Raw genomic sequence first — 23,825 nt, forward strand, 5'->3', positions numbered from 1 at the left:
TGACATGAAACACTTTCTTCTGGACAAGACAACACTGCACTCAGGGACTCACAGAAGCTGTGGTTACCTCCTCAAGACCTGCCCGAGATCAACACTGTCAACATTCCAGCATAGATGGGCATGGGCTTATGAATCCCCACTCCCCAACGCATGCTGAGTAGCTATTGGCAGCTGGAGGCTTCTGGGAGAGTGGGCAGCAAGTTTAATTCGAGGGTGTGACCCCTGGTCTACTCTAGTAGATGGCTTTGCATCATATGTACAGCATTAATTGGACTCCATGGGTTACTTTAAAAAAGGAAAAACAAAGAATAGGCCATGAACCTGGAAGAAAGCATATTGTGTGGGGGTCTGGGAGGAGCTGGAATAGGAAGTGAGATGATATGATCAAAATACCTTGTAAACATCTATGAAGTTCTCAAAGAACAAATTAAATACACACACACACACACACACACACACACACACACACACACACACACACGAGTAATTTTCTTGGTCAGAAATATTTTTTTATTTTGAAATTCCTTTTCTAAGAAACAAGAAATTATATTAGATCTGTGTTCTTGAGTTGTTTTCCCTTTGAAGCAAACAAGAAAAAAAAAGACAAGATTAGAATGTGTACAAAACACCATTGAAAATCAAAGTCTTTTTAACAGTTGCCTTCCAAAATACGCTCTTCTATTTATGCTTTTAAAAACAGAATAATTATTGACCCAGTGACTAATTGTTCAAGGAACTCACTTCAGCCTTCAGCAGCAGCTGTGATCAGAAAAAAAAAATAATAATAATAATAATGCTACTTTGGAGTGGGCATGTATCCTAATCAGAAATAAAATTTAAGAAGTCAATATTTGGATCCTTCAAACAACAGGGGGAAAATAATAATGAATTAAATTTTCAAAAGCTGTTTTCTTCTAATTTCTTTGAAATGACAGGTTTATATCTAAATAAGACCGGTTTGTGAACATGGCAAAATGGAGCTGTAATACCTACAGCTACCAATAGATGGCACTACGTTACACATGCTCAGGACTCATGGACTGCTGCCATCTCCAACAATCCTTCATGTTTCTCTGCTTCACTGAGTGTTGGTCATGTTTCAGAAACATTGCCTTCTTCTACTGATATTGCCTGATTATTTTCTGCTTTCCCTCTTTCTCTTTTATATTTTAATCTTGCAACTCTATTATATAACCCTGTAACAGCATCACGAAATTGGGGGAACCCTGATATTAACTCTGAAAATCCTTTTGGAGGGATTCATTTGGCTGCACCAAGCACCATAAGGTGGGATTATATTATGTGTGATGATGATTACTATGATTAGGGTGGGTCATTTTCAAAGACAAATTATTTCAACCTCCGGGAAGCAGAGAGGCCTGAGGCTGCCTCTTTCCTCTTTAGAGCCCTTGTGCTATAGTAAAACTGTCCACTGCACATGTTTTATTTATTTATTCTAGCCATTTAATCATTTCTGTTTTTAAATTGTACTGAGAGAAAAAGCCATCACACTGCAGCCTCGTGCATGTGTGAGAATAGTTTCTCTTGCCCACTACTTGCATAGTTACAGAAACACCTGATTCAGAGCCACCATTTTATCAAGTAAGATTATGAAATGGAGTACACTCCGCTCTCCCATCTGCATGTAAAAATATTCAAATTGTAAAAATGCTAGCCAGGTGGTGGTGGTGCATGCCTTTAATCCCAACACTCAGGAGGCAGAGTGGGGTAATATACTGTGTACCCCAAAAAAAGCTTACCTGGGGATGAAAGGACAAAGCCAGCCACTATATTAAATATAGAGGTTAGGTAGTGGCAGCACACACCTTTAATCCTAGCATTCAGGAGGCAGAGATCCATTTGGATCTCTGTGAGTTCAAGGCCACACTGGGAACAGAACCAGGCATGGTGGCACACACCTTTAATCCCAGCACTAGGAAGGAAGAAAGATGGCAGAGCACAGAAAGATATATAAGGCTTGAGTAAACAGGAAGTCTCTCTCTTGAGGCTGAGGATTTCGTAGAGGTAAGAACGTGGCTGGCTTATTCTGTTTCTCTGATCTTTCAGCTTTTACCCAAATATCTGGCTCTGGGTTTTTTATGAATAAGACCATTTAGCAATTTGTGTTATAGCAGAGGCAGGCAGATCTTTGTGAGTTCGGGCCAGCCTGATTTATAGAGTGAATTCCAGGACAGCTAGGTTGCTACACAGAGAAACCCTGTCTCAACAAAACAAAACAAAACAAAATGTTAGCAGGAATAAGAAACAGAAATGCAATATCCTGAAGTAGAACATTTAGAAGTCTCTGATAGCCAGAGATATATGATGGAGGGCCTGGTAAAGCATTGAAAAACAAACAAAACAAACAAACAAACAAAAAACCCTATCCCAGAGGAATGAGAACTCGTGGTGAAAACAATATGAGAAACTTGTGGGTTGTAAACTCAGGTTGGAGTACCTCCCCACTCTGCGTGTGAGAGGTCCTTCAGAATTGCTCCTTGTCACACACACCTGAGAAGTAGCCAGAATGGGGAACATCATTCAGTGGCAATGGTAAAGTAACAAAACAAAACTGAATGCTGTGGCTTGGATGTTAATCGCCCCGAGCATATATATTTGAACACTGGGTCACCAGCTGATGGCGCTGTTTTGAAAGGTTGTAGAACTTCTAAAGGACTTCTTACTGGATGAAGGCGATTTCTGGGAGCAGGCAGGCCTTGGGGTTTTACAACCCCACCATGTGGTCTGCTTCCTGATTGCAATAGAAATGTGACCAGCTCCCCAGTTCCTGTTACTCAGTCCTCCTCACCTTGGTGAACTATATCCACAAACTAGGGCCTTAATAATGCAAACCCTTCATCCCTTAAATAGTGATTTCTTACCAGGTATTTGGTCACAGCCAGGAGGAAAGTCATGAATACAATAGCCATCAGTGCCAGCCTCCTCCATGCTCCTACTCCCAGAACCCAAAGTGATAAAATAGCAATGATTTTTGTTTCCATTTTGAGTCCATCAATCTGACCCTAGAGATCCTGCTATACTATATTTAAGAAGAAACCAATGGGAATTGCTTCTGATTTTAAACTAATACCAGTATTGATCATAAACTAATATACATGTTTCTGTGAGAATAATATAGCAGAAAAAGCTACTCTTCAATTCAAAGACGGAAGGATTCAATTTTATGATTATTCAAAGAGTACTTCTGACAGAAAAAAATGTAATGAGAAAAAGGATGTTCACTCGAGGGATATTCCAGAGGATGCTTGTGTCTAAGATACAAGAGCAAGTTGACATGAGGCTGTAAATCTAAGATCATACAAAATGGAAAATAGGTAACACGCGTAGTAATGGGTTTGAGACTTGGTGGTTGCCAACTGCAGGCAAGATTCAGCAGAAACTGAATTATTTAAATTGAAACAAAAGTAGAGAATTTACCTAAAATGCAAAAAAATAGGTTGTTGTTGTTTTTGGTTTTTGCTTTTTAAGTAAAGTGACAAAATATTCTAGGAGAAGGGAGGGGAGAAGAGGAGATAGAAGAAAACATAAGGCAATAGAGAAAGAAAAGGCCTTAGATGTATCCACTGTCTATCTGTCTCCATCTTCCATCACAATCTATCTGTACTGTTGCTTTGAACAGCCAACCATTTCTTTTCCTTGCCCAAATGCTGCTACACATATTCTAAAGCTTGTTTCCCTGTCCAAGTAACACTGCTGTGTTCCATCTTCCATTTCTCTTCCCTAACTCTGAGAACTGAAGTCAGGCTCATCCATCAAAACCCCTCTCCATGTCCTCTTTGAATGAACGAAGGTATGACTTGATTACTGATGATGTGCTGTTAATTTTCACACAAGCCAGACAGTGTACTAAAAATATATTCTAGACTAGATAGTACTCAATAATTCCCATTTAGTTTAAATTTTCGTAATTACAAAAGTGATGCCTGATAATTACAGAAAACATTAATAACCTACAGTCCCATGACCCAGAAGTGTTGGCGTCCTCCTTTGAATATTTCACTGTTCATGTCTTCCTCCCAGCTTTTAAAAGTGATATAGTAAGATGTAATTGGCATACAATAAGCTGGACACATTTATATACAATTTGATAAGACTTGACAACGCATAAACCTTTGGCCAAAATTGAGATGAGGAACAACCCACAGAAGTCTCCTCGTGTTCCTACATAGTTCTCTCACCCTGACTTCACCCCGACTCCCTATCTCCAGACAGTTACCAATGCTTTCCCTTACCTTATCTTATTCTAAAATTTAGTAAATATGGAAACACATAGTATGCATTTTGTCTGAATTTTCTCTCAGTGCAATTTTTTCTCTTTATTATTAGTGTTTAGGTTAGCATACAAAGTAACAGACATTTTTATACATCTCAATGGCATCTTCATGCATGTATATCGTTATGCTTTGTTTACATTAGTTCCTCTCCCTCCATTAACTCCACTTTGCTTTTTTTATCACATGTATTCCTTATACTTCCTATATCCTATACCTCTTTAGATCTCTTCCTTCCCTCACATGAACTGCTTCTAGTGTCATGACCTACTCATACATACATATACAAATACATATACATATACACACATATAATTTGAAATGCAGCTTCCTGATATAAGAGAAAACATGGTATTTGTCTGAGTCTGACTGACTTCACTTAACATAATGATTTCCACTTGCAATTATTTTCCTGGAAATGTCATGATGTCATTTTTCTTTTCTAATGCATAAAATCTCTTGAACACACATACTGCTTTTTCAATCTATTCATTTTCTGATGGACATCAGACTGATCCCACTTTCTGGATGTTGTGAGGAGTCCAACAATAAACATGCACCTCAGTACAATTATTTTGATGTTGACTCATGCCATAGTCTTTACAAATAATTTATTTTGGTTGCTGATCAATATCTCATTGTATGAAAACATTACAGTTTATCTGCACATCAGCCAGTGGATATTAGGGTTGTTTCCTATTTTTCATTATTGCAAATAGAGTTGCTATAAACATTGTGACCACATCTTCATAAGGATATGTGCCTTCCTTTCTACTGGGTAGTTACCTAGAAAAGGAATGCTTAGATCACATAGTAGGTATGTGTTTAATTTTAATAAACCATTTTCTGTTATTATTTTATATTAAGTATTCCCACCAGCAGAGAGTGAGAGTCCTGGTTCTTCACCAGCTTTCCTAACTCCTCTGATATTTTTCTTAGTATTTTTGAGATTATAATTTAATTATAACATTTCTCCCTTCCTTTTTTTCTTTCCAAACTCTCCCATATGCCCCTTCCCCTCTCCTTCAAATTCTTGGCCACTTTTCTCGCCAGTTGTTATTGCATTTGTGTGTGTGTGTGTGTGTGTGTGTGTGTGTGTGTGTGTGTGTGTGTGTGTACATGTATTCCTAAATATAACCTGCTCAGTCTGAATAACGTTACTTGTATGTACGTTTTCAGGGATGACTGTTTGGCATTGGGCATCCAATTGATGTGCTCCAAATCCCAGCTTTCCTCAGTTGCATGTAGTTCTTTGTTTAAGGTTGAGGCCTTATTGGCTTTTTCCCATCCAGTCTGTCATGTCCACTGATGTCATCTTTCCCTCTTGTTGAGTGGGTCTTAAGTGAAATCAGAGAGCTATTGGTTACCACCAAGGTATGCATACTACTACTGTACCCTTAGGGTTACCATACCATGGTGGTCATTTGTGTGGTTCATAGGCATCATCACTTGATAGTCTTTTTAATCATAATCTTTTAAAAGTTCTCTATTTGCTGTTATATTATGCTGATATATATGTGTATGTATGTACACATGTATGTATGTATGTATATCCCTAATGAAATATATGCATGAGCTTGATTCTATTTGTGTCTCTTTTGGTAATATATATGTTCAAAACTTATGTCCATTTTCAATTGAATCCTTCATTTTCTTTTCTAATTTTAAACACTGGTTATATATACAAGATAAGGTACACCTTTTATGAGATACATGGTTGACAAAAATCTCTCAGCCTGTGCCATGTATTATCATGATCTTAATAAAAGCTTTTTGAGATTCAGGAGTTTTTAATATTAATGAAATACAATTTATCTAAATAATTTTTGCCTAGACAACAATCACAAAAGCTCCATTTCTTTTCTTCCAGATATTGTACGGGTATGATTTAGAGAGTTATGTTTATTATTACTATACTTTTTTTTTATTTTGCAATACAATTCAGTTCTACATATCAGCCACGAATTCCCTTGTTCTCCCCCCTCCCACCCCCCTCACCTTCTCCCCCAGCCCACCCCCCATTTCCACCTCCTCCAGGGCAAAGCCTCCCCCGAGGACTGAGATCAACCTGGTAGACTCAGTCCAGGTAGGTCCAGTCCCCTCCTCCCAGGCCAAGCCAAGCTATCCTGCATAGGCCCCAGGTTTCAAACAGCCGACTCATGCAATGAGCACAGGACCTGGTCCCACTGCCTGGATGCCTCCCAAACAGATCAAGCCAATCAACTGTCTCACCCATTCAGAGGGCCTGATCCAGTTGGTGACCCCTCAGCCATTGGTTCATAGTCCATGTGTTTCCATTCGTTTGGCTATTTGTCCCTGTGCTTTATCCAACCTTGGTCTCAACAATTCTCGCTCATATAAACCCTCCTCATTCTCACTAATTGAACTCCCAGAGATCCACCCGGGGCCTAGCCATGGATCTCTGCATCCAGATCCCTTAGTAGTTGGATGGGGTTTCTAGCACGACAATTAGGGTGTTTGGCCCTCCCATCACCAGAGTAGGTCAGTTCGGGCTGTCTCTCGACCATTGCCAGCAGTCTGTTGTGTGGGTATCTTTGTGGATTTCTGTGGGCCTCTCTAGAACAAGGAATAGGAGACCATGGTAAATGAAGACCACATGAGACTAGGAAGAAGCAAAGTGCTAGAGAGGCCCACAGAAATCCACAAAGATACCTCCACAACAGACTATTATTACTATACTTTTTATGTTAAGTCCTTTTATGGTGTGAAATATAAGCCAAAATTTATCCTTTGCATATGATTTTCCTGTTTTCTAAGCACCATTTATTAATCAGACACTTGTTTCTCTGTGGAATACCTATGCCAAAAATGAATTGTCCAAATATCTGTAGGCTGATTTTTGAACTGCTTGTTCTGTTCTGTTAATCTGCTTGTCAACGCTGGCATCACTACCACAGTTCTGATTACTGGGGCTTTATTTTAACACCTGAAATCAAGTGCTTTCACTCTCCCAACTTTGTACTTCTCTTTCAAAATTGCTTTAGCAATTTTAGATCCTCTGCATTCCCAAGTGAATTTCTAAATCAATGTATGAGTTTATAATAAAAAGGAGATGGATAACTTGTACTGGGAGTGCATTGGATCTATAGCTCAACTGAAGGAAAACTGACGTTTTAACTCTCTCCGAGCCGTTAGTTCTACTTGCCCAGGTGCTGTTTATTTTGTCTCTGCAGAGTTGTGAACTTTGCAGTAAACATGTCTTTTTCATCTATTCTCAGATCCATCCTTATTTACTCAACCATTTAATGTGATTGGAAATCAAAAGCAATCTTCAGATTCAATGCTATCCCAATAAAAATTTCATCGCACTTCTGAGCAGAGAGTTCATAAGAGAATAAATGCAAATGTCTAATAAACATTTTTAAAATGTTCAACATCATTAGCTATCCTGCAAATACAATTTAAAAACTACTTTGAGATGTTGTGGCATAATCTTTTTGTACACTGTAAAGATGTGTCTCTGCTAAGACACCTTCTGATTGGTTTCATAAAGAGCTGAATGACCAATAGCTAGGCAGGAGAGGATAGGAGGGACTTCTGGGGAGAAAGGAACTTGGGGGATGTCGGAAGACATTGCTGGCTTGTCAGAGGTTACAGCCTCCCCATGGCCTAGCAGCTTATCTCAATAGCTTTGAAACCTGGAGCTCCCTCTCTTCAGTAAAGCTTTCTACTCTCTGCCAGCCATTATCTGGAGAATGTCCCTGGGCCTGGAGGACTGACCTTATCTAAAAGCTGTCTCTAAACCAGATGCCTGATTCATCTTTAGCTTGACCCTTGACACAGATCCCTGCTAGTCCTAGGGGCTCTGCTATAGGACTCTACTGCCACATACTAAGCCTTGAGACAGAAGCATGCCACTCAATGCAATGCAAACTGGCTAGCTGTCTATCAACTGTGAGTGAATAATGAAAATCCGGGCTCTCCAATCCTATATATTCCTGATATTCTGAAATGAAATTGAGCTGATTCACTGAAATCTGTCTCCTGGAGGGTTGTCTCTATTTGTGCTCATGGGGAGTCAAAGCTTCCTGTTGCCCCATCTGCCTCTTCCCCCTCTAGGCCTGGTAGTTGATTTCTGAACTGCTTGTTCTGTTGTGTTCTGTTCCATTAATCTGTTTGTCAACGTTGGCATTACGACCACAGTCCTGATTACTGGGGCTTTATTTTAACACCTGAAATCAAGTGCTATTACTCTCCCAACTTTGTACTTCTCTTTCAAAATTGCCTTGGTGATTCTAGATCCTCTGCATTCCCAAGTGAATTTTTAAATCAATGTATGAGTTTATAATACTGGTGGCCCAGTGGGGAAAGAGGACCCCCATGAGGGGGAAGAATCAGAGGCAGGGAATTTGCTGGTGAGACACTGAGGAAGTCGGACATACATTGTATTGAGGAAAGGTAACAAGCCATATGGCAGAATGTAGATTAATAGAAATGGGTTAATTTACGTTATAAGAGCTAGTTGGAAACAAGCCTAAGCTAAAGACAAGCTTTCATAATTAATAATAAGTCTCCATGTCATTATTTGGGAACTGGTGGTCCAAAAAAGTCTGACCACATTGAGATTCCTTTTCACTCCAATCAGAATGGCCAAGATTAAAAAAAAAAAAAGATAACAAATGCTGGTGAATATGTGGGTGAAAGGGAAACCCTCATTCGCTGTTCAGGAGGTGTAAACTGGTGAAGCTATTTTGGAAATTGCCATGGAGGTTTTTTGGGAGGCTAGAACCATAATTATCATCTGACTTGGATATACTATGCCTGGGCATATATCCAAAGAATTATATACCTTACCATAAAAATACCTGCACACACATGTTCCTCACTGCTCTGTTCACAGTTGTTATGAAATGGAAACTGGCTAGCTGTCTATCAACTGTGAGTGAATAATGAAAATCCAGTACATATGCACAATGTAATTCTACTCATTACTAAAGAATAATGTGATTACAAGTTTTTAGAGAAATGGATATATCTACAAAAATGTTATACTGAGTGAGATCATCCAGGCCCAGAAAGACAAATAACATGTACTCTCATTCACATGTAGATCATAACTTTGAATATTTAGATTTCTGTCCTTAGTTGGAAGGGGTATCTCTAAAGGCCCAAAAGTAACAAAGGGGCCATGGGATGTGCAGGGGAGGTTTTGTGAGGGACAGGAAAGCATGGGTGATATGAAAGTAGGAAGCATACACTAAGCAAGGATTTAAATAAGATTGGGGCAGGGGATAAAGGAAAGAAGGGAAAGTTGTGGGGAAAGTCAATTAAAACTTGTGATGTGTAAACAAGCCATGCAGAAATCTACTACTTTATAAGCTAACTGAGTTTATGTAGTAATAATTTTTTTAAAAAAGTTTAAATGGAGGTACTCCTTTTTGGTACACAATGCTGCTCTAAGAAGTCATAACTTAAAAAAAAAAGAAAAGAAAAAGACAGTGCTGGCTGTGGACCATCTTCCTATGACTGGGTGGCCATGAAACCCCCAGAGGCTCCAGAAACAATTCAGACATTCCTGTTGTTCTTGGTTTCTGGCCAGAGCTAGATAGCAAGACCCCAGTTGCTAAATGCACCCCACATACTTTGGATACAGAAAAATCAGGATTGTCTGAGATATAAGCTGGTGGCTCCCATACACAGTGCCAGAAGGCAGGAGGGAAACTTCATCTTTGGCCCTATCCAGCTGTAAAAGCAGCATGTTACAATACCAACATGCAGACAGAGTGTGTTCACTGATGCAGTCATGACACACTGTGGTAAATAATCACTTCCTGATTCGATATGAGACCAGCTCACGGGAAGGAATACAAGCCAGAATCTATAAATCAAGTCAACAGATTATGACTGTCCAAATGTGACCTGTGCATGCTAAACTGGATGGGGAAATGCCCACAAGACCTCAACCCTACACAAAACTATAGGCAACTGAAGCAAGCTGGGAGTAGAAGAGGCGGTCCTCCCTGAGGAAGAGCACACCAATTGGTTGTCCAGTGCCAAATGATCAGCCCTGAAAATACACATGAGTAACATTATACAGACTGAGCAGGTTGTGTTTACAAATATGCAATAGCAGTTAGTGAAAAAAAAATGGGCCATGAAGTTGAAGAAGAGCTGAGAGCGGTATATGAGAGGGTTTAGAGGGATGAAGAGGGAAGGAGAATTATATTCCAATCTCAAAAACAAAAAATAAATCCAAAATGAAATGAAGTATCTCATTAGCCACTTTCATCAAAAAAAATAATAAAGTAGTCAGTAATAATAAAAAAAGAGATTATGCCTGAGGAGGTCATGGGTCCTACAGAGTAATTTATTACTGCTGTAATACGTTGCCAAGTTGTCAAACTGCACTCTAAACATGTGCATGTACACATGTAGACTCATGCTGCTCTCGACCTTCATCAGAGAAGCTTCTCATTATCAGGGGTGATGGTTAATGTAGAGACTCATAACTGGCCAAAGTACTGAGAATTAGTGACAGTTGAGTCCTCGATCCTAAACAGGATATCTGTAACACCCACTCCAAAGCCCAGGGAAGAGGAGCCAGAAAGATCATAAGAGCCACAGGATGGGGAGAGGTACTGGGAAGCGCTAGTTTCTGGATCTGATGAGGCCGTGGCAGTCAAGAACACATCATAGTGGTAGCTACCTGCAAAAAATAAGGAAGTGAAAGTAGGAAGGGAGGAAGAAGAGGGAGTGGAAAGGAAATGGGAGAGTATAATAGGAGATGGTCATGATCCTAATGTGTTACAGGTAAGCCCAAAATTAACGAAAATACATTTTAATAGGATGTTTTTAAAGAACACTATTTTTAAGTTTTGTTTTTGTTTTATTTTGTTTTACTTCCCAGTAGCTTAATGAACCATTTCGAGATAAAGCTTATTTTTGCCTACTGGTCTCAGAGCCTTGCTATGCACTACATCACAGAAACACTGCACATCCACAGTGATTGCTGCTCTAATCACAAGAGATAGGAAATGAAGCCAGTCTAGAAGTCCATGAACTGATGAAAATGGAACTGTGGTACATATACACAGTGGAATGTTAATAATATTTGGTGATCTTTTTATGACCTGGTAATAACAGTTTGCTAAAATTAAGTTATGGATATTGCATCTATTCATAAGGAATACTAGTGGGTTGGTTTTGGTTGTTGTTTCATTCTGTTTTATTTCCCCTTGCCTATTTACAGTATCACCAGAATGCTGGATAAACTGAGACTAGTCCCTGTTATAAAGTTTTCTGCAGGGGTTTGTGCACAATTTCTATTACTCAGTTTCCTCAACTGTGAACTGGAAGAAGACTCACTCATTTTCTTACCCATATTCTCTCCCTCTCTCTCTTTTCCCCACCCATCCCTCTCTTCCTCTGTTCTCTACCCAGCACTCTTAGCTCCAGTACTCTGTCCTATAAATTCTAGGCACATTGAACTCTCCAAACTTCATAGTGGCTCAATTCTATCTCCTTAACTACAGGTGGGGCTGCACCTGGATCCTCACTACCAATGTCCCCTGCACTATCCCTTGGGAGTTCAGACAGTCATAAGGGGCAATACAGGAATGCACCTTTCAGGAACCACTATTTGATATTGCCAGATGTTTGTATGTTTAAAAGCATTGTTTTATCTATATTCCTATTTCTTACATGTGGCAAGAAAAGTCTATCCCTAGTTTTCTCATCTTGACTTGAGTCATTTTGTACATATTTTTACATGAATTTGAAACTGATATTTTTTAGTTAATATTTTTATTGCAAGCAGTTTTCCAAGACAAACCTCTTTCCATAGTCTATTGTTGTGTTTTGCTATATAACACTGTTATATATAAACATATCACATTTACTAAGGATTCTGTTACTGAATTTTTCTGTTTATATCATTTTTGATTACAAATAACACTGTGATTGATATTTATAAGCATGAGTCTTCATATACCTTTCACAAAAATTATTTAGGACAGATTTCAAGAAGTGAAAAAAATTGAATTGAGTAATGGAACTTCCTTCTAATCTCTGTAAACTTCACCCTATTGTTTTCATGAATGTGTTGTCTACATTCCCACCAGCAGGAAAATGTCCATCTTAGTGACTCCTCACCAACAGTAAATTTTATCGGATTTCAAAATCTTTGCTGCTCTAATTTATAAAATTGGTGCTTTCATCTAAACTACATTTTTGGATTATTGAAGAATTAAATTTATGTGAGTTTATCTATTTGTTCTTTCTTTGAGAATTAGATATTCCTATTATTTTCTACTAAGATAATAGTTTTTTAGATCAATTTGGATGAGCTTTCTACTTCATACTTTTGCATTATACTCCAACTAGGCATTAAATTGTGTGTGTGTGTGTGTGTGTGTGTGTGTGTGTGTGTGTGTATGTTTGTGTGTGTGTTTGCACATACATGCCTGCACATCTATGAGCAAATGTGTGTGGTTTTGTGTTTCCAGTTTTTCTTCTGTCTCTATTCAGAAGTGCCTGTTTGCTTTTTTTTTTTTTTTTTTTATAACCTTAGCATCTGGGAAATACCTTACTTTATACCTAAAGCTTCTTTCCTTGTAAATTCTCCTCTGCCAATTTCTGAGTACACTGAGACCCCACCCTGCCTTCGTGAATTCCCCATCATAATGGCATTTGTCTAGCTCATTTGAATGCTGATGTGTTATGTATCATCTACAAGCTCCTTGAGGGCAAGAGCCATTTCTTTTCATCTCAAATCCCACACATCTCTGCTAAAAATAAAATCTTCAAATACTATTGAATGAATAAGTTAATAGGTGAAAGGATGAACCTCAGGTAAACTGAAGCATCAGTACTCATTAACGTAACTGGCATTTACTGAATACCTATGATGTACCATCTGAACGATATTCAAACTTAATTCATAATAATTCACTCCTTTTAAGTAGCCATCTATTGTTCCCTATGCTTCTCATCAGCTCTGTTGAATATAACTGATGATCACACTGAGATCTCGTTTCAAAATAGCACTGTAATTGAACAAAGCAGAAAGCCTCCAAGATGCCCTCATCCCGAAATCTCTGCCTAAACTTTTGAAAACAATTAGCTTTCAGTAACTATGCACAATGGCTTCCTCTGGGCTTTTTCCTTTCTGGTTGACTGGATGGCTTTTATTTGTGGAACATACTCAGCCCCAAGACACCACACCGCATCACTCCCAGTTCTACAAGAAAAGAGCTTCCCCAATTTGCGTTATGATCTTATGGTTGTGGTATGTAACTATGGAATCATTCCCTATGTGGCCATGGCCTATTAGAAATACCAGCCCCATATGAGCAAAGAATGATGGTCCCAAGAGTGTTTCCTACTAAGAATCTTTCTCTACTTCTCTTCAGTCCCTTGAAATGCTCCCCAACATATCCATGGTTGTTTACAATCTTGTAAAGAAGGTGTAACCTGTAGGAAAATAGGAAGATACAAACTTGGGTATGAAATATTACTGTACCAAGCTGGGCTCAATGACTTATTTCTTTGGCAAGTAAAGGTCTGCCTCATATCAAGATGGAAAAGGGCCAGGTAACTATGGAGAGGTGAAATATGGAGAAGCTTTGAGCAGATACAAAAGGAAATGGGAAGAAAGTCACAAGGGACATATAGAACATGTCAGTTCCCCCTCGTATACATAGGACCCAGGATGCTTGCTCTGTTTTGTGTGGAATTCTGTCTAATATCAGTATATTAACCCAATTGTGACTCCCCCATCATGTCATCATGAGGAAAAATGCTACATCAATGCTGAACATACTCAGCCCCAAGACACCACACCGCATCACTCTCAGTTCTACAAGAAAAGAGCTTCCCCAATTTGCGGTGAAAATTATCTACTTGCCAAGCTAATTAATGTTCATAAGTGAAAGAATGGTCTTAGAATCTCTGGGCATCCCAGCCACACATAAGTCCCAGAGCCACCCCTCCCCAGGACATCTAGACTACTTCACTCAGGTGGCAAGAGATCAGAGGGCTCTTCAGATGGAGGAAAAGGAAGGACTGAGCCTCTAGCTCCCAGTGCTGCTAGACTAAGCCTCTCTAGGCCCCAAATCGATACTTTGCGCAGATTTCAAGGAAGACCCAAGCAGACATCCTGACTAGCATAAATCACATAAGAACATTTTTAGGGAGTGGAAAACCCACCCACTTCACAAGCCCAAGACTAGATCAGAATGGGCCTTTGTGTCACACACAGTGCATTTTAATTGTTGCATAGATTTAGAAGCTTAAGGACAAAAAAACTTCTTCTGTTGTTTGTAAATCTTCAATGTCTACTTCCAAGGTAAATGGATCAAATATCAAATAAAAGTTCTAAGGCACATCTGTTTTGTATTACGCAGCAGGGTGCCATTTAGTAATGACATATGTCTTGAAGCTCATTAGGAGTTTGATGAGCTTCTCCTTGTTTCACTGACCTCACCTTAGATGAAGGAGATGGACAAGAAGGAAAGTTCCGTGGAAGCTTCCAGCTTTCAATCCTGTGACTTGAATATCTATGACTGGCCCTAGCAGAGAGCGGTCACTGGCTTCTGAAGAAGATGAAAGGGATTTCAACCCTAGGCCTCACTGCCAAGGTTTAATTCATGTAGGAAACTATTCATTCCACTATCAACTACAGGCTTGGAGTCAGGTTGCAGAGGCTATAATCACTTTGTCAGTAAGTCAAGCCCATGGTGTACATCCCCAATATCAGCACTTGTGAAGCTGGGCTGGAATTATTTGTTCCCATTCCAAAGTATTTGAGTCCAAGTGCTCCGAAGCACATAGCCTCTGAATCACCAATATGAGCCCATGCCCTGGAAAACCCAAAGTCTGCTTATATTGAATGGAAGGTTATAATGCTTTTAATGGGAATAGAAGCAAAGAACACCCAGGAGAATAGGTAGCTATTTCAAGAAACAGAAGAATCTGTTTCCTGTAACTTGAATCCCCACTCTCTCAGTGACAAAGTAGCTGTGTCACCTAAGTTGCTATGATCACAAGGAAACTATTAGCTTCGGCTGAGTCTCCATTCATCTATCAGCTACTGTGATCAAATAGAATGGAATGGTATGCTGGCTAGAGAAAGTCCAGAAGGCTTGACTTTGGAAAGACAGTGATTCAGGGAGGAGAAGAAGTATGGGGCATTTTTCTAGCTCATAAACTGAAGATGAAATCACCATAAATAGCTGCCAATGAAGCAATGCCCAGTAATCCTGCACTCAGGCAAAGCTCAAATGCCAAAGAGGCCTGGCAGACAGGAGCTCGAGAGGGAGAGGCTCACTAACACTATTCTAAGTACAGGGAGCCATTAGAACAGCCAACAGGACACTAAACTGAAGAATTTGCTTACAAGGCTTGTTAGAAACCAAACACAACGTTGCCTCCTGTTGCCAAGGTATTTAATCCCAGGTCCTCTAGAGCACAGAAGACTACCTGCAATTATGCCAAGATAGTCCATGGTCCAAAGACCCCTGATATTGAAAGATAAATCCCAGCATTATAGACCTGCTGCAAGGAGTGATGATACTGAAGAAGACCTCTTGTGCAAGGATGAGGCCAGCGTAGTCCAGAACACAATTCTTGACTTTCCATATTATTGGGGAAGCTTCAGAGACAATGCCAGTGAAGAATGGGGAAACAATCTTAGTCTATTGATAATCCTGAATCTTCTTTCTTAACATGCGGTGCAATGATCAGGGAATACAACAGAGTTGAAGAAGCAGCTTCTGCCAAGAAAACGCTAATTGACTTAGAAGTCTGTGAGGCATGGCAAGTTAGCAGAGTTTGGGAGCTACTGTATACTGGTAACATCTGATAAGTCATCTGCAACTTTGGGATAAATATTATGGTATGAGGACCCAGCAGGATCAGAGAGAATGTAGCTATGCTTTGGGAAATGTCAAGTAGACACGGACATCATCACTACTAAAAGCCTGAAGCCATGGAAGTGAGAGAAGAAGGGGACCGCTGGAAGCAGAGAATGTTGAGGCACAGAACAACACAAGCTCTTCTACGTAGCTGGAGTTTTCTCCAGTCCTGCCTGGTCCAGGATCAGGACAAATCTCTCTCACCCGCCAGTCCCACAGCTGCTCAGACCCAACTGAGTAAACACACAGAGACTTCTATTTCTTATAAACTGTATGGCCATGGCAGGCTTCTTGCTAACTGTTCTTATATCTTAAATCAACCCATTTCTATTAACCTATAAGTTGCCACGTGGCTCGTGGCTTACTGGTACCTTACATCTCGCTTTTCATGGTGGCAGCTGGGAGCGTCTCTCTGCTTCAGCCTTCCACTTCCCAGAATTCTCTGCTCTCCTTGTCCCGCCTATACTTCTTGCCTGGCTACTGGCCAGCATTTTATTTATATAGAGCGATATCCACAGCACTTCCCCTTTTCTTTTTTTTTAAAAAAGGAAGGTTTTAACTTTCACATAGTAAAATTACATATAACAAAACAATTATCAAGCAAGAATTACAGTTACAATATCTAATCTATAATATCTAGTTATATTTGTGAGTCTAAGGTTTCATATCTAACTTATCTTTTATCATAACTAAGGAAATTATAATTATCCAGTCTTCAACTACATCAAAGATCTCAGAAGGATATACTATTATCTGAGAAATGAGAGCAGGATGCAAGCAACTTTCGGAGTCTTGCAACAGTAGACAGAGACAGTTGGCAGCTGGACAGTCATCCAAAGTTCCTCTGTAAAGTTGGGGCATCTGTCTTCAGCCCACAGGCCTAGAGTCTCTCAGTCACTTCTCTCTGTGTCCTGTAGAATGTCTGGCAGTTTCCTCTGCAAAGCAGGAACCTGAAGGACCATTTTGCCAAGCAAAGTTCAGTGGTCACCTTCCGATGGGTCCTGCATGTCCAGTCGATGCATTTTTTCAAGCAGTCCAGGAAAGAACAGTTTCTTGTCCAAATGGCTATTTTTGCCAAGAAGAAGATAAACTCCATATAGAGTGTCTTTGATGCCCATCCTCCTCTCTGAAGTAAATTGGTGCTGCCAGGAGCAGACATGTCTCATATCCAGAAAGTCTAAATTTTTTAAAAACATTTTAAATGTCATATTCTGTAGGTCTTTGAAGTGTTTGAAGATTACCTATCTGAAATATATCTATGTATACCTAGAAAACTTAACTAACATGCTACAAGTTTAACTATCATAGAAGACTAATTATTAATCTGTATTTCTTAATTATCCATTACAATTTTAAATGAGCTGTACAAACATAATACCTTTAAAAAGAGTAGAAATATACACACAGTATAGCAAAATTAACTTTAAATTTGTAGCAATAAACTAAAATCTATACCAATGTAAAACATTTTAAACAAGTCATTGTTCTTTAAAAGTAGGTTCAACAATCTATCCTTTCATCTTATCATATTTATATTATATCCCTTTTTTTCTTTAGAAAGAGATTGCATTGATAATCAACCTGTTCTAAATAAAAATATTGGTTTTTCTCTACCCCATACCAGAGGGCTCTTCTTAATCTTTTATTTCAGGAATATGCTTCGGTTTAGAGAAGGAGTAAGCCAATTCCATCTCCAAAGCCAGCTTGGTATATTTGGGAATTTGAGTGTAGCTTTTCTTACTACTTCTGCTGGAGGGGGGCACTGTATCTTATGGAGACACAAAGAAAATTTTAGGCTTAAGGGGTAGTCCATGAGGCTGTATTGTCTGAGCCAATTGCCTTGAAACCATTCTGGATTTTGGATCATCTGAGCCATGGTGTCACTGGAGACCTTTTAGGGGGTCTTGGCTGGTCAAACCTGATATATCTTAATCTGGAACAAATCCATAGCCTCTGGCGTTCTATGGAAACAAAAGCAGAGCTTCCTTTCCAAAGCAACATATCCTTAGATCCAAATTTTGAAGTCAAGGTATCTTTAAAATATACATATTGGCTTAACTCAACAGCTTTTACAATCAAATGTTTTTTTGCAGTTAAGAATCCCAAAGACAACACAATGTAGATTCTCTGTGTGCTATCCATCTTTATGTGGCTTATTTTTTATATTATCTTTACTGTCTCTTTAAAGACTTTATTTTTAAAAACTATCTATTTTTTATATAACTGTATATATTTCTTTTTTCTCTCTTTCAAGCCTACGTGCATTTTTACACACATTGTAAAGCATTTAAAGTCTTGTTCCATATGAATCTGTCTTATTGTGAATCTATTGTTTTAAACTGTATCATGTGTAAGACCGAAACAGCCACTGTGGCTAGTGGCTTGTGGCTCCACCCTCCTCAGCTTCCCAACATGGCAGTGGTACATTTACCGCCAGCTCTGGGAGCCAACAACTCTTAGAAACAGTGGTTCTATGCTTTTATCAAAGCAGTGTGTAGCCCAGAAACCTCTTTTTTTTTTTTTTTTTGTACTAGCAAAGACTAAATCCACCACGCAGAGTAATGTGCCACTTGTAGGTGCCTCATTCCCACCATACTGCCGGTCAAATGCGAATGCCAGGAACCCACCATAGTAGCTCAAACCCGCAGACTGTCACTAACTTGAAAGAGACAACTAGGAAGCTGTTTTTAGCTCTGTTTTAGAATCTTTTTTTCTCAGGTTTTAGGTGGAAACTCTTGCCACACGTTGGGCACCATTTGTAACTGGAGTTTTCTCCAGTCCTGCATGGTCCATGGTGAGGACAAATCTTTCTCACCCGCCAGTCCCCCAGCTGTTCAGACCCAACTGAGTAAACACACAGAGACTTCTATTTCTTATAAACTGTATGGCCATGGCAGGCTTCTTGCTAACTGTTCTTATGTCTTAAATCAACCCATTTCTATTAATCTATAAGTTGCCATGTGGCTCATGGCTTACTGGTACCTTACATCTCGCTTTTCATGGTGGCAGCTGGGAGCGTCTCTCTGCCTCAGCCTTCCACTTCCCAGAATTCTCTGCCCTCCTTGTCCCACCTATACTTCTTGCCTGGCTACTGGCCAATCAGCATTTTATTTATACAGAGTGATATCCACAGCACTTCTAAGTCACAGGGAGTTGAGCACCTGTGGGTGATTGATCACCTTTGCCTCAGGACATTTTCTTGCTTAGTGAGTTTGGACTGCTTCAGGGCAGCTTTGTGCAGATAAACAAACTGGTCCACCCATGGACCAAGCTTGCAAAGGGCCAAACTCTCTGCCTTAGGATCATTTCCTTCTCTCGATTTCTATAGCCCACCCCACAGATTCTACCAGCACAGGCAACCTAACTCAAAGAGAAGCAACATTTTCATATCAGTACTGCCCCCCACTCCTGCAATGCCCTTCAACTTTTGAACCTTTCTTTCTGCCAACCTGTCAGCTCCCAGAGACAACACTAACCAAGACACAGGGCTCTAACACTTCCTTTCCCTCCAGTGAGCAAAACCGTGCTCCCTTTCAAGCTGAGGCTCCAGCTTCTCTTCTCTTGACTGACTTCTCCAAGGTTCCTCAGTCCCTCATCACGCAGTTCTTGGTAGAGTGGCCACATGAGTTTTCAGGTATGTTTAGACACATGGCAGAAGCCTCCATGTAGATCCAGCGTGGGATCACGAACAAAGATGACACTAAATATGAAGTGACTTATTCAACAGATGCTGGAGTTCACTTATTGATACGTTAGAATCCATCAACTTCTTTTAGTTAAAATAGTTCTTTTGATGCATATTCTGACATCATACATACTAACGTTAGAGTGATACAGAGATGGTTAGCATAGTCTCTGCCCAAAATAACACACAAAGCAAACTTTGTGAAGAGTTTCCAACATTAGTAGGTGGAAACACTAATTGCCCTGATTTACTCATTACATATTGCATGCTTGCATCAAATTATCACATAGTACCTTACAAAGAAGAATGATTATTATGTGCAAACCTTTTAATTTGAATTTTAATTAAGAATCTTTGAATTTAGCTAAGAATCTACCATAGGAGCTAGACCCTGTGGGGAAAAATAAGGATGTGGTTCAATTTCTATCTTGATAAGCAGAGAATTTAGAGGGAAGAGAAGACACTCAGGCACCACTGTATAAGGTTAAGTACAAAGTGAGTGGAAGAAAAGGACGAACAAGATTCCAGGGCATCTTTGAGGAGAAATGGTTCCCTCTCCCCGACTACCCCAACATGGAGGCTGGGTAGCTGTTTTATCCTTTGATAAAGCGGCAACACCATTCCTGGAGCAAAGCCACACATAGAGACAGCTGGCTCGATAATGTAGTGAGAAGTAGAATGGGGGATAAATGAAGCACATTCTTGATGGTTTCTAGTCAGGGAAGACAACTTAGAGGGCTGTAATAGCCTAAGTCTGACCATGACTGTTCAGACCAAAATGGCAGACATGGGGAGCAAAGGGAAGAGAGAAGGCACAAGCCAACACAACAGTACAGTGGTGAAGAGTGCCAGCACGGTGGGCATCTAGCAAATGAAGGAAGACTGGAATGGCTGCCCTCCAGGCACGCAAGCTGGAACAAGGCCACAGGAGGAGGCTCATGATATTGCCACACAGGCCCTTTCTCCCTAGCAAGGCTGGAACTGCAGTCATAAATCCTTCCCTGAGTATCATTGGAGATCGGAGGACAGCTGCGTGTCTATTTTAGGGATGCATAGGAGAAGTAGAGCAGGTTTAATCTCCACAGGAGGAAGGAGTCACAGTGGCACCACACTCAGCACCCACTCTCACAAAGGCATCCTGGAATCTCTCCCATAGCTTGCAAGGTTTTGTAGGATGATACTCAGGAGGGCTATTCATGTCCTACAGGTGTGCTGCCATATCCTTCCCTGGAAGAACCCTCAAAACCTCCTGGTATGCAAGTGCAGGAAATTAAGTGGAATTTATTAGGGTTCATCTTAGTTGAGATTTGGGAGATGGTGCTTATGGAAGCTGTCTGGCCTCAGGCAGGCAGCCTATCACCTAGCTGCATCTCTATTACAGGTGATTGACATATCCTAGCATGTCAAATCCCACAGACTTTTCTAGCCATTATTTCTAATGTCTACAACAAACCTATAAGGTAAGACTTGACATTCACACTTTGAGGAACGTCAGAGTCAATTAAGGGAGGTGAGTCAGTTCACAAAAGAATCAGCTAGAGCTGCTAGGGGGTGTCTTCTGGTTTCAGGGCCTTCATTTCTTACCTTCTAGCTGGAAAGTGGGGGTGTAAGGGACTGGAGGTTAGAACACAAAGTAGCTTTGGGGAAAAATTCAAAAGCAGGGAGAATAGCTATTTAGCCTTTGAAAGGAAATGGCCATTCAATTAAAGAGAAAGATTCCCTATCATTAAGCAAATTGTTCCATGGATATGAACCATTTAGATAGTAAAAGAAATTTAAGCAAACTTTAACTACTTATGGTTGTCTTACATATGGTGGTTTTAGAGATATAACACTGGAAATAGACTGCAAGATATGCCAATGGTGCTTTAAAAGCTGAGGCTCATGTATCAGGCAGCGCTGAAATCCTGGCTCTTTCACTTAAATCCCCAGCAGGTTACTCAGCTTCTTTCAGCTTCCATTGTTTTCCCCTGTAAATTTAGACACAATAATAGCACCTGCCTCAAAGACAAAAAGAGACTCAAATGAGATAAGGCATGCTAAAAGCTGAACGCTGTGCTAGGCACCTAATCAACACTCTGGTGATGGTAGCCACATTGGGAAGAGGCCTCTCCTCTGTGACCTTTGGTTTTTAGTTTGGCATTTTGCTTAAGAATGGGGACCATCTGACACAAAATTTCTAAGACTGACCAGACATACCAGAAATGGTATGGCGCTTAAAAAAAATACCCGAGATCCTTGGCAATTTCCTATTCTTAGGAACATCCCGCCTCTGTTGATCTCTGGTTCTGAGGCCCCTTGATCAGATCTGTACCTGAACCTGACTTTTTGCAAGAGAAAAGGAAAGCGATGCAGAGGGCCACAGTAGTTGTCCCTCAGAAGGGGACATCTACGCTTTAATGACTTGTGATTGTCTTACATATGGTGCTTTTGTTGCTTTGTCCTCCCAATCTTGGCTTTAATAACAAAGACAACAGAAGCCTTCAGGAGTGGAAAACCATAGGGCCACATGCCTTGAGACCCAAGGTTAACTGACAAGGATGAGGACAACATGGTGCTCATGGCAAGGAAGAGATTACTGGGAGAGGCTCATCTGTACAAGGGCACAGTGATTTTCACATAGTATACAAGAAAAAAACAAACAATTGCAACAGAATCTTAGGGACACCAATATAACCAGGACAGGAGTGTAAAGCTGGTGTGTTAGTGACCAAAGGACACGTTGAGACTGCAGATCTCAGCCGCAAAGGCAGTGCACAGTGTCAAAGTTAAACACACCCAAAAGCTGAGCATCCCAGTGGGCACAGACAACTAAGGACAAGCTGTGTTCTCCACCAGCATTTCTCACTGCCACCCACAGCTTCTTAAAATCTAGACTGTAGGCCCAGAAGAGGAATGCAATACAAAGGAAGGAATCATGGACTAAAGAATCACTAATCTGATTTGATTCCTGATGAGAATTTTTGTCATCTGACGCAATGGACATTTAAGACCAAAATAAAGTAAAGCTACAGGAAAAATAAAGGGGTTCTTTTTACCCCTGGTTTTGACCCTGAGGTTTTTCATCGACTGTATAAGTGAACCTTGGTAGAGTTGTGTTGACTCCTACTTTGCAACGAATTTCCACTTTAGAGTGTAAATATCCAAAATGAAATGCATACTGTCTAGCCCCTTTTAAAAGGTAGCATGTAAGAAGCAGCATTTCCTGGCCAAATTGGTCTTGGAATGGAGCACACTACAGAGATAGGCCCAGTGTGTATAAGTTTTGCAAAAAAGGCTCTGGGAAGCTGTACAGTAAAGAAACCTATCTCACTTTGTTTAACCCAGAACTTCTCAATTTATTTGATGGGGCCATTTTTTTTTTTTTTTTTTTTTGGCTGATATGAAATGTATTTCACTTCAGGAAATGCTGGTGTAGGGAACCATAGGTGAGAATGGATGATGATGGCGTAACTGTGGTGACCCAAGAGAAAAATAATCAGGTGAAATGCGAGCCTAAGATTGATGCTAGGACGCAGAAAATATCATGGCTGGGCATGGAAATGCGACTTGCCAAATGACCCCATATATCTTAGAAATTGGCTGAATTTCTTCTAATATTCTCTCAAGGTCCTCGCTGAGTCACTCCCATAAATGATGGATCTTAATGGTGCCGAATATCTCTAAAGCCTTTATGTGAAACCATCTCCCTTTTTAACTTAGTGATTCACTCCACTCCAGGATGCAGAGGCAGAGAGAGAAGAAGCCAGGTTTCATTCTCCAGTCATAAAACCACATAACAAGAGCAGCACACAACCATGATGAACTATTAGAAGGCTCGGAATTCATCTAAGAAGTTGAACTGGTTGATTCTTCGGAGACCCTGTCACTTCTGGGCTATCTTGTGAGGATTATGCTCATTTATCACTGCAGGTAAAAAGGATTTATCTGAATGCACCGGACCAAAATCAACAACAACAACAAAAGAGAACATGA

General features: G+C 40.1%; 1 protein-coding gene across 1 annotated transcript in view; it reads right to left on the reverse strand.

Moving 5' to 3' along the window:
- The window catches only part of Agbl1 (AGBL carboxypeptidase 1), a 773,688-nt gene that overhangs the window by 738,841 nt on the left and 11,022 nt on the right, over positions 1 to 23,825 (reverse strand). The window lies entirely within an intron of this gene.

Source organism: Peromyscus californicus, unplaced genomic scaffold, assembly GCF_007827085.1.
Source record: "Peromyscus californicus insignis strain IS unplaced genomic scaffold, ASM782708v3 Scaffold_4__1_contigs__length_199733344, whole genome shotgun sequence".
Classification (NCBI taxonomy): domain Eukaryota; kingdom Metazoa; phylum Chordata; class Mammalia; order Rodentia; family Cricetidae; genus Peromyscus; species Peromyscus californicus.